The sequence below is a fragment of the Fukomys damarensis genome, unplaced genomic scaffold (genome assembly GCF_012274545.1).
Source record: "Fukomys damarensis isolate Sample0158 unplaced genomic scaffold, DMR_v1.0_HiC HiC_scaffold_38, whole genome shotgun sequence".
Classification (NCBI taxonomy): Eukaryota; Metazoa; Chordata; class Mammalia; order Rodentia; family Bathyergidae; genus Fukomys; species Fukomys damarensis.
This window is the reverse complement of record NW_022900950.1, coordinates 30,895,505-30,905,455: the sequence shown is the minus strand read 5'-3', so window position 1 is coordinate 30,905,455 and position 9,951 is coordinate 30,895,505. Positions and strand designations below refer to the sequence as shown.

The 9,951-nt window shown below is 37.8% G+C and overlaps 1 pseudogene; it reads right to left on the bottom strand.

Moving 5' to 3' along the window:
* Positions 1–1,142: 1,142 nt before the first annotated feature.
* Positions 1,143–6,931, bottom strand: LOC104862180 (annotated as a pseudogene).
* Between the last annotated feature and the right edge of the window lie 3,020 nt (positions 6,932–9,951).

Genomic DNA, 9,951 nt, shown 5'->3' with positions numbered 1-9,951 from the left:
TCTTATGGGAAGAAATGATGTAAGATAGAAGAAATAAAGATGGGTGGAAAGGGGATAAGGCTTTTTTTTTAGGGAAACAAAACATTTATTTGTTTTTTTGTTGTTGTTTTCGGTACTGGGAATCAAACGTGGATCCTTGCTCTTGTGAGGACAAAACATCTATTAAGAGGCATGAAAATGCATAAACTCATTTATAAATAAGTGTAGTATAATTTACTCAGTGAAAAAATAGCTAAAATCCATGAGCAAACTGTATTTTATATTTGAATGATTACATATTTGATTTCCAATCATTTCTCCCTCCATCATGATCTATTAGTAGCAGCAATTTTACAGTGAATACAGAAAAAGCTGTTACTAATAATTATCACATGGGAAGAAATTTTTCAAGAATGCTCTTTAAAAATGAATCAGTCCAAACAAATTCAAATACAAGCAATACATAAGACCTGGGGTTTATCTTCAGAAAAGTAGAAAATAACATTTATTCATTAAAGAATGACAAAGAAATAATACACATGGATATTATAAAACATTCTTAACCAGTGATTGCAATTATATTTATAAATGTTCATTCAAATATTATTGTTCAAAAAATTCAAATTCTCATTAAAAGTAACACTAAATGTGGACACACCTGGATATTTCTTTCTTTTTTTTTTTTTTTTTTTTGGTATCAGGGATAGAACTCGGGACCTTGTGCTTACGAGGCAGATGCTGGAACCACTGAGCTAAATCCCTAACCCTAATGTTTCTTTTGATTTAATAACAATCTTGTCAACAGGAGGCAAGTGACACTTAAAATACTGTTGTTGGTTTTGTTGACTTTTGCCTGCAGATGATTTTTCACAGTTTGTGTATTTTATCTGCAAGGACCTGAGGAACATCTCACAACAGCTCATTAAAAACTCATTTTTATAAAATGACTCATTATTACAAAACAAATATCCTAAAACACAAGATAAGCTCAGAAAATAATAGGGCAAAAATCAGTTTTCTTTGGCAAGAAATTATTAATTCCTCACCCAATATTGGTTTACTGTTATATGGAAAGTGTCTGAACACTTTGGTGTTTACCAACAAACTATTTAACAAGCTGAAGAAATTTTATAAACTATGCTTCCATAATAGCTAGGAAAGGTTTATGACAAAGTTGAACTGAAATCAATTTGATTACTGTTTTTAATGAGTCTTCCTTCAAAATCTCCCTCCTAATTCTGGCCTGAGTCTCAGGCATTAATAAAAGTTCCTTTATCTGTTTCACTTTGGACTTCAGACCCATCCTTCCTTGTTCCAAAGCTTCGCTAATTAAGTCTTGGGTTCCAAAAGGTTTCTTGCCAATCACTATTGAAGACTCAGTGATAAAAACCATCACTTTGCTTTTTTGTTTCCGTGGGGTAAAGATCCATGTGGTAATGTTTCTTCTCCAAATCTGTGGTGGATAAGCTTTTCGTACCACTCAGGGTCTTTTTCACTCCATGCTTTCAGAGCCAGAGGGCGCTTTGGACAATTTCATATAGGTCAGGTGAGGCTTAAAACTTTTGTTTTCTCTGGCCAGGATGCCTTTTTCTTAAAACATCCTGTTTGCAGTCTGTGTAGTCTCCAAAAGAGGGGGAATGTGTTTTCTGTTCACCAGCTTCAGGAAGACAACCTGATTTCCGAAAGTGCCAATCCCTTGGAAGGGCAACGTCAGACGCCTGCCCTCGAGGACATCTACCCACAGCTTCAATTCCAAAAGCGCATCCACACCAATGGTCCCTTCATCTTCGTTTAATAACTGTATCACCAGCCGGGTAATATGAAAGGAACCATCACCCACCACTGCTTTGGCCAGTCACTTATCTTGTATTACTGCATTTTTCAGGGTCTTAACTTCTCCTGTAATCTTCTTGTTGGTGATGGGAATGGACAGGAGATAGTTGGGTTGATAATCTTTATGCTTTCTTTTTCCTCTTTTTTTTTTTTCCGCTCTTGATTCCTTTTCCTCACTCTTCTTCGAGTTTATCTGAAGCACATCAGTGCCTCCGCAGGCATCATCAATGCAGTGGTAAACAGCGTGCTGCTCAGAGACTCTGCAGGCTCAGCCCCTTCTCTGCACACCCTGTCACACATGCCGGAACTTGGTCCCCAGGTGAGTAGGTTCAGCCCATGACAGCAAGCTCCAGGTCAGGAACATCATGGTGGAAGAGCCTGGTGGAGCAAGGCTGCTCAATTCCTTTTAGTTTTTTTTTTTTTTTGTTTGTTTGTTTGTTTTGAAACAGGGTCTTGCTATGTAGCTCAGGCTGGCCTTGAACTCACTGTGTAGCCCAGGCTGGCCTCAAACTTGCCTTAGCCTCCCAAGTGCTGGGATTATAGGTGCACAGCACCACACCCAGCTGGAAAAATCATTATTATTTTTTTAATTGTACTTTAAGAAGACAGCAACTTGTGGTACACAAAGTTACCAAAGCCCATCCATAATCAGTATTCTCATGTTTAATTTACATTTCTTTCCTTCCAGACCCAGCACACCTAAAAATCCCTAAGGAATTCCCTAGGTCTATAAATCAGTTTAGTCGATAAATTAACAGCAGGAACCTGATCTTAAAAGAAAAGACTGAGAGTATGTGCACCCATGTTTATAGCAGCACAGTTTGTAATAGCTAAATCTTGGAAACAGCCTATTTGCCCATCTGTTGGAAACTGGATAAAGAAGTTGTGGTTTTTCTATAAAATGGAATATTACTCAGCCATAAAGAACGAGAAAATAGATTCATTCATAGGAAAATGGATACATATTGAAGATATACTCCTAAGTGAAATAAATAAGTCACACATGTGTAAATACCGAATAGTTTCCCTGGTGTGAATAATCTGCAACAATGCATAAGATCCTAATAAGATTACTGACATTTAGAAATGGGAAGAAAGGAGCTAAAGGTGTAGGGAAGGTGGGATGGGTAGGGGAAGAGTAAAAAGGGAAAAGAAAAAAATGTGAGAGAATGAAAAGATGAAAATAAAGTGTTTGTAGATGGGGAGGGGAGGAGGGGGTGAAGGGAGGGCAGAGGTAAGGGGAAAAATGAGAATCAAGACTTGTCATGTAGAGGTACAAGATCCCAACAATGAATGTAACTGTACTGTATCCCTAAAATGTACCAATAAATTCAATTAAAACTGAAAAGAAAAAGAAAAGAAAAGACTGAGAGAATGAAAAGAATGCTTAGATCATCCATTTAAAAAAAAAAAAACGATAGCAACATGCTGGGCAGGGATTTAGCTCAGTGGTTTCGCTGCCTGCCTCGAAAGCACAAAGTCTTGAGTTCAATCCCCAGTACCAAAAAGAAAGAAAGAAAGGAAAATAACAACAAAGGCTCATACTTTTGTCTGTAAAATAGGCCAATATTTTCCTGTGGGATAGACCAACATTTTTTCTTTTTCCTATAAGTCAGGACTAAGAACTTCCTATAGACTCACAAATTCCATAAATTACCAACCCTTAAGAGAAACAGAAATGTTACCTGTTTCAGAAAATAGTGTGCCTCTCTCTAGAGGGCCTACACTCTTCTTTCTTTGAGGGTATACTATTTTGTTTTGTTTTGTTTTTTAAGATGGGATCTCACTATGTAGTCCAGGCTGTCCTTGAACTCACTATGTAGTCCAGGCTGGCCCCAAACTTGCAGCAGTCCTCCTACCCCAGCTGCCAAAGTGCTGGAATTATAGGCATGCATCACTATGCCTGTGTACTTCTAATATTCTGCCCTGTACATCCTTTTATTCCTCTTAAAAAAGGGGAGGGAGCTGGAAAGTTAGCTCAGTGAGAAAGCCCTGGATTTATTTCCAGTACTGAAACACACACACACACACACACACACACACACACACACACACACACACACACTGTGAAAAGACAACCTACAAAAATGAAGAAACATTTGTAAATAATGTATTATCTAATTAGAAATTTATTAAATTTCTATTAAAAACTCTAAGAGTTCAGACTATCTGTCCACCTATCTAATCTGTCTATTTATGTATCTAGTCTAGTGATCCAGAGGATTGAACAAGTGCCTAACACAAGATTCATTTTTCTTAAATGGGTAAAAGAATTGGTATTTTTAGAAAGAAAATGTACAAATATCTAATGAATACATAAAAATATTCCTGAAATTATGAGTACTAAGGAAAAACATCAAACTGCAAAGATGTGGGAAAATGGAGAAAATGCTTCCAGTAAAAATATAAAATAGTGCAGCCACTTTGCAAAATACCCTAGCAAATGCTCAAAAGGTTAAACATAGTTAGCATGTGACTCAACAATTCCACTCCTAGCTATCAGGAGGAAAAAAATGTGCTTACAGAAAGATTTTTTATGTGAATTTAAGAACAGCAGTATTCACAATAGCCAAAAAGTGGAAACTTGCTCAAATATGCATCAATTAATGAATGGATAAATTAAATGTAGTATATCTGTATAGTATATTATTACCTGACGGTGAAAAGGAATGAAATACTGAGACATAGTATAGCATGAACAAACCTCTGAAATATTAGACTCAGGGAGGAAGCAAGATAACCCATATCTCTTAGATCCTAAACAAGAAGTCAGAAAAGTGTTTAACAGTAATTTTTAAATGTGCCGTGAAGACCCAGCAGAGACCTTGAGATCATCAACAGCATGACACTTAATCTAGGTCAGAAGAGGCTTCCCAGAGAAGAGTGAGGGAACAGCACAGGCAATGTGGGCTCAACATATTTTGAATCATTACCAGTCATCTTTGCATCCTTAACCTTGAACAGTATTTATTTATCAGAGGCTACAAAATTATGAATAAGTTATTTTGTTGATCAATGATATGTTGTTTAGGAAAAAAAATTTAATAAATTAATACAAATAATAGGCATATTTCTAAAAATAATTTTTTGTTTTTATGTTTGAAGCAGAGTCTCACTATGTATTCCTGGCTGGCCTCGAACTCACTATATAGCCCAGGCTAACCTTGAACTCAAAGTGATCCTCCTGCTTCAGCCTTCAGAGTGCTAGAATTACAGGTGTGAGCCAGCATGCCCAGCCCTATTGTCAATTCTTTCAGGTATATATCTAGAAATTGAATTGGTGGTTCAATGAGCAAGCACCGTTTTATATTCTCATCAACAATGTGCAAGAGTTCCAGTTTTCTTTTTGTTTGTTTTTGTTGTGGTGGTTATATATATTGTGTGTGTGTGTGTGTGTGTGTGTGTGTGTGTGTGTAATATATGGCTAAGCTCTTCTCCCAAAGATTCTGATTTTATTTAACTGAGACCTAGGTATAATTTTTTAAAAAATCTTGCAGATGTGCTAATGACTCCTTGAAGGAATATTTACCAAGTGACCTTGTCCATTATTTCCAATTCATTAATATGCCTTGAATCAACCATTGATTCATTCAATCATATTCATTTATTCAGTTTTCAACTTTTCTATTTGAATATTCTATCTTAGAGAAATTATGTATATGATTCTCCAATTTCCAGTAACTTTTAGCATCTCCTAGAAATTTCTGCTTTCTTTCTGCTGGATTTTCAGTGGGTTACTAACTAATAAAATTAAACTCTGAATAACATCCTTCCCACAAATTTCACACCATGCTGCTTCTTTTGGAAGTAGGCAATAGCAAAGGAGAGCAAAATTAAGTAGTCTAGACAAGGATAAAAATCTATTTGCAGTTTGTGTTTTATCAGAGGTGACTTGCCAGTCAGATGGTATGTTAAAATTATCCAGAATAAAAAAATAAGTAGTTTTATGAAAACTTTTTTGTTCCTGTTTCATCCACGCCAGCATCTACTTTTTTCCTTCTGAATTATTCCAAAGAAACCTCAGTCACCAGCTAACTCATTTCATCTATAAATATTTCAGTATGTATCTCTGAAGCAACCAGAATATTGTTAAAACACTTTAAAAATAAACAGCAACCTGGCAGAGTGGCACATGCCTGTAATCTTTGCACACAGGAGGCTGAGGCAGGAGGATCACCATGAATTCAAGGCCAGCCTGGCTACATAGTGAATTCAAGTCCAGCCTGAACTACACAGTGAAACCCTGTCCCAAAAAAACCCATAAAACAATCTTTTAATATTTTCAAACATCCAGTTACTAATCACATTTCAATTATTTTATAACTTTTTAATAACCTTTTAAAACTCAGGATTCAAGTAAGGGTCACATGACTATTTTAATGTCTTTTAGATTTCTTTTCATCTAGAGATTTCTTCAAAACTTATGCTTCTCTAGTACTTTATTTGTGGAATAAACCAGCTGATTCCATAAAGTACCCCATAGTTTGGATTCTGCTGATTCTTACTCCACTGTGTTTTCTTTTGGTACCGGGACTTGTGAGGCAGGTGCCGGAACCACTGGGCTAAATCCTGGCCCTTCACTCTTTTGTTTATTTGTTTGTTTGAAACAGGGTCTCACTATGTAGTTGAGACTGACCTGGAGCTCACTATATAGCCCAGGCTGGTTTTATGCTCACAGCAATCCTCCTACCTCAGCCTCCTGAGTGCAGGGATTAAAGGCGTGTGCCACCATGCCTAGCTTTCTCCACTGTGTTTTAACATGTTTCTCTGTCCTCTCTGTTTCCTATGGATTGCGAATCTGATAAAGACCTGTAAAAGAAATTAATAATTAATAATGGCCTATCATGTTTAATTTTCAGGTGTGTGGGTAAAGCAGTATTGTCTTCAGAAGGGGTCTGGTGAGTTGAAATTGCCCAGTTCTGTTTAGAATGAGAGCACACAGTGGAGATTGAGATCGTGATTGTGGAGCAAGATGGTATGGGAGAAAGCTCTCAAAATGATATAGGACCTGCTTTTTGCCTTACCCCTTGCAGCCTGTGCCAGGTTTATTCTGTATGGAATCATAATGCCTGAAGCTCTGTCCACTGGGAAGATTGTCTTCCACCCATCTCCGGGCCATTTTTGAGTGGGGCTGTTGTTTAGCAGCTCTACATTTCTAGCTGGTTCCATCACACTACACATATCCATTAATAAACCTAATCCACTTTTACCTTCTCTGCTAACTGACTACAGAGAGCTCCATAAAAAGCCACAGGTATGTGTTTAGAGAGGAGCACCAAAGCAGTAGGAACAGATGCTATGGGATGAAACCACTTCCTCTTGAAGTTTATTTCTAGACCTGCCGGAGCTTGGTTCCATCACAGATGCTCCTTGACTTACAATGGGGTTAAATCCCAACAAACCCAAAGAAAGTTGCAAATATGTGTAGACACCCATTTAATCTACCTATCCTGAAAAAGCACCACTGCTTAGCAACACAGCATACTGTAGAACTTTGAGTTGTTTCCCCTTTTGATCATGGGACTGACTACGACTGCCAGCAAGGTAAGAGAGTTCAAGCCACATATTGCAATCCTGGGGGGAAAATCTAGATTCCAAATTATAAGTATGGTTTCTATTGAATGCATGTTACTTTCACACAATCATAAAATTGAAAAATTGTGAGTTAGACAATCTTAAATTGGGGACTATCTGTATATTGATGGAGTGTGGGAAATGCTTCCTCCAAATATAGCATCCAGAAATTTGAAGTAACAGCAGAAATAGGTTATAGAAAGTAAAAAGCCCTTTGCCCCTTCTCTGAAGCAGCCATAAAACTTACCTGACTTTCCACTGAAAAAGAGGTCTTGAGATCCTTATTTCAAGGCTACCCTATCTTTGGAGGAAAGGAATGATGGCAAGAGATGCCAAGAGGAGTCTGATCCAACAAGCCTTGAAAAGTCCCCCCTCACCTCAGTGTATTACCATGAAATCATGCTTTTTTGTCCTTCAATCATAGCTATGTGACTATCCATAAAAATACAGTTTTTCTGGTTTCTTTGAGTTTTTATTTCTGAGGACTCCTGTGTTATGTATGACAATAAATGTTTTTACTTTTCTGTTGTTAATCTATCTTTTGTTATAGAGGTATCAGCCATGAACTCTGTGACAGGTTAGGAAAAGATACTGCTTTTTCTCTCCTAAAATATCATTTATAACTAACAATGAACATGGCTAAACATCTCCAGGTCTCAATGGCCATTTTTGACTTAGAGTCAGATATTCAGGCTCCATCAGGTCTCTCTAACAGCCTCGTGCTGCTTTTAACGTGAAAAATAATCATCAGTGGAAGAGGTCATGGCTTTACTTGGGTATATTGGCCCTTGTTAGGAACACCCTGTTACTCTTCTGATTGCCAGATTCTTCTGTTCCATGGGATCTGCTGGTCAGGCTGTGTGTAATGTAGCCTGGACATATATCAGAGCCACTTTATACATTATGTCCACTCAGAACTAGTAGTCTTATAATATAGGCACCAAGGAGTCAGGTAAAAGCAGCAGCCAATAAAAGTGGGGGGCGCTTAAATTGCTAGTGAAATTTTAACTATCACTAAGCCTTGTACCTCCTATGTGATAGGTGAGGCAAGGAGCAGATACCATCTCTCTTTTAGAAAGACGCACTCCCTGGTGGCCGTGGTGGCACATGCTTGTAATCCTAGCACTTGGAAGGCTAAAGCAGGAGGATTGCTATGAGTTCAAGACCAGCTGTGGGATACATAGTGAGATTGAGGGCAGCCTAAACTGCATAGGAAGATCCTGTCTCAAAAAAAAAAAAAATCAAAACAAGACAAAACTTTTTAAAGTTAAAAAAAAGAGAACGATCCTATATCCCCACAGACTACTGGGCACTGAGGAACTTCCTCTATGTAGGACTTTTAGAGGTTTTATCAGTTTCTTGGTATAGGTGTGTTTTACCAACAGATCTAAAGTGTTTGCTTTTTCCTGATCACTAGATCCAATTATCATAATGTCATCAGTATAATGGGCCACTGTGATTGTAAACTATCAATATAAACAAGATTCCCTCAGAGCATATTAAGGTAGTTGATTTAACCCTGAGGCAGGAAAATTAAGATATATTACTGTTCTTGACAAATTAAGGCAAACTGTTTTTAGGTTTGTTTTTTTTTTCAGACAGAAAAGAGAGGTAGTAACAGTATTTTCTAGGTTATGACCTGCAAATTAGGTACCAGAAAGTGTTGTCTTTGGAGCAGCCAACCAAAAGCAACCCAACAGAGAGAAAGCCAGAGTAACAAATATGCAGCCTCACTTGGTTTCCAATCTCTAGCCACCTGCTGGTGCCTCCAATTAGCCAAGCCTAACTGAAACACAATTCTACAGTCAGCCTGTGAAATACAAAGCTGAGCGCAGAATGTGGAGATGGTTTGGGAAATTAGGATGTCTTTAGGAGGTGTTTTGGTCACTTTCTTGTTACTGAAACAAAACACCCAACACCCAAAGTTAAAGGGCAAAGGTTTATTATACCTCACAGTTTGCAGAGGTTTTCTGTCCAGAGTTGGCTGGCTTCGAGGAAAAGAGGCATGTCAGAAGGCACGGCAGAGGAGAAACAGTCTGTGGCAGGTGAGGCAATAAGGCAGTGAAGCAGCAAAGCAGCAGGCCCCAGAAACAAGCCTCCCCATCCCCTACTTTTTTCATTGTTTATTGGCACACATTTAAGTATACAATACAGTTATATTCATCATTGGGATCTTGTACCTTTACATGATGTATCTTGATTCTTATTTTTCCCCAATTCTCTGCCCCCCCTTCACATCCTCCATCCTTCCCTATTGACAAAAACTTTGTTTCCATTTTTTCATATTTTTTCTTTTCCCCTACTTTCCTTTCCCCTACCCTTCCCACCTCCCCTACTTCTGTAGACCTTTTCTTCCTATTTCACGTTATCAATTATACATTTTGATCCTTATTTACACTTTAAGATTTTCACACCAGACAAACTATTCGGCATTTATACGTATGTCCTATTTATTTCACTTAAGAGTATGACCTTGAGTGTGGGATTTAGCTCAGTGGTTCTGCCGCCTGCCTTGCAAGTGCAAGATCCTGAGTTTGATCTCCAGTACCCCCCTCACCAAAAAAA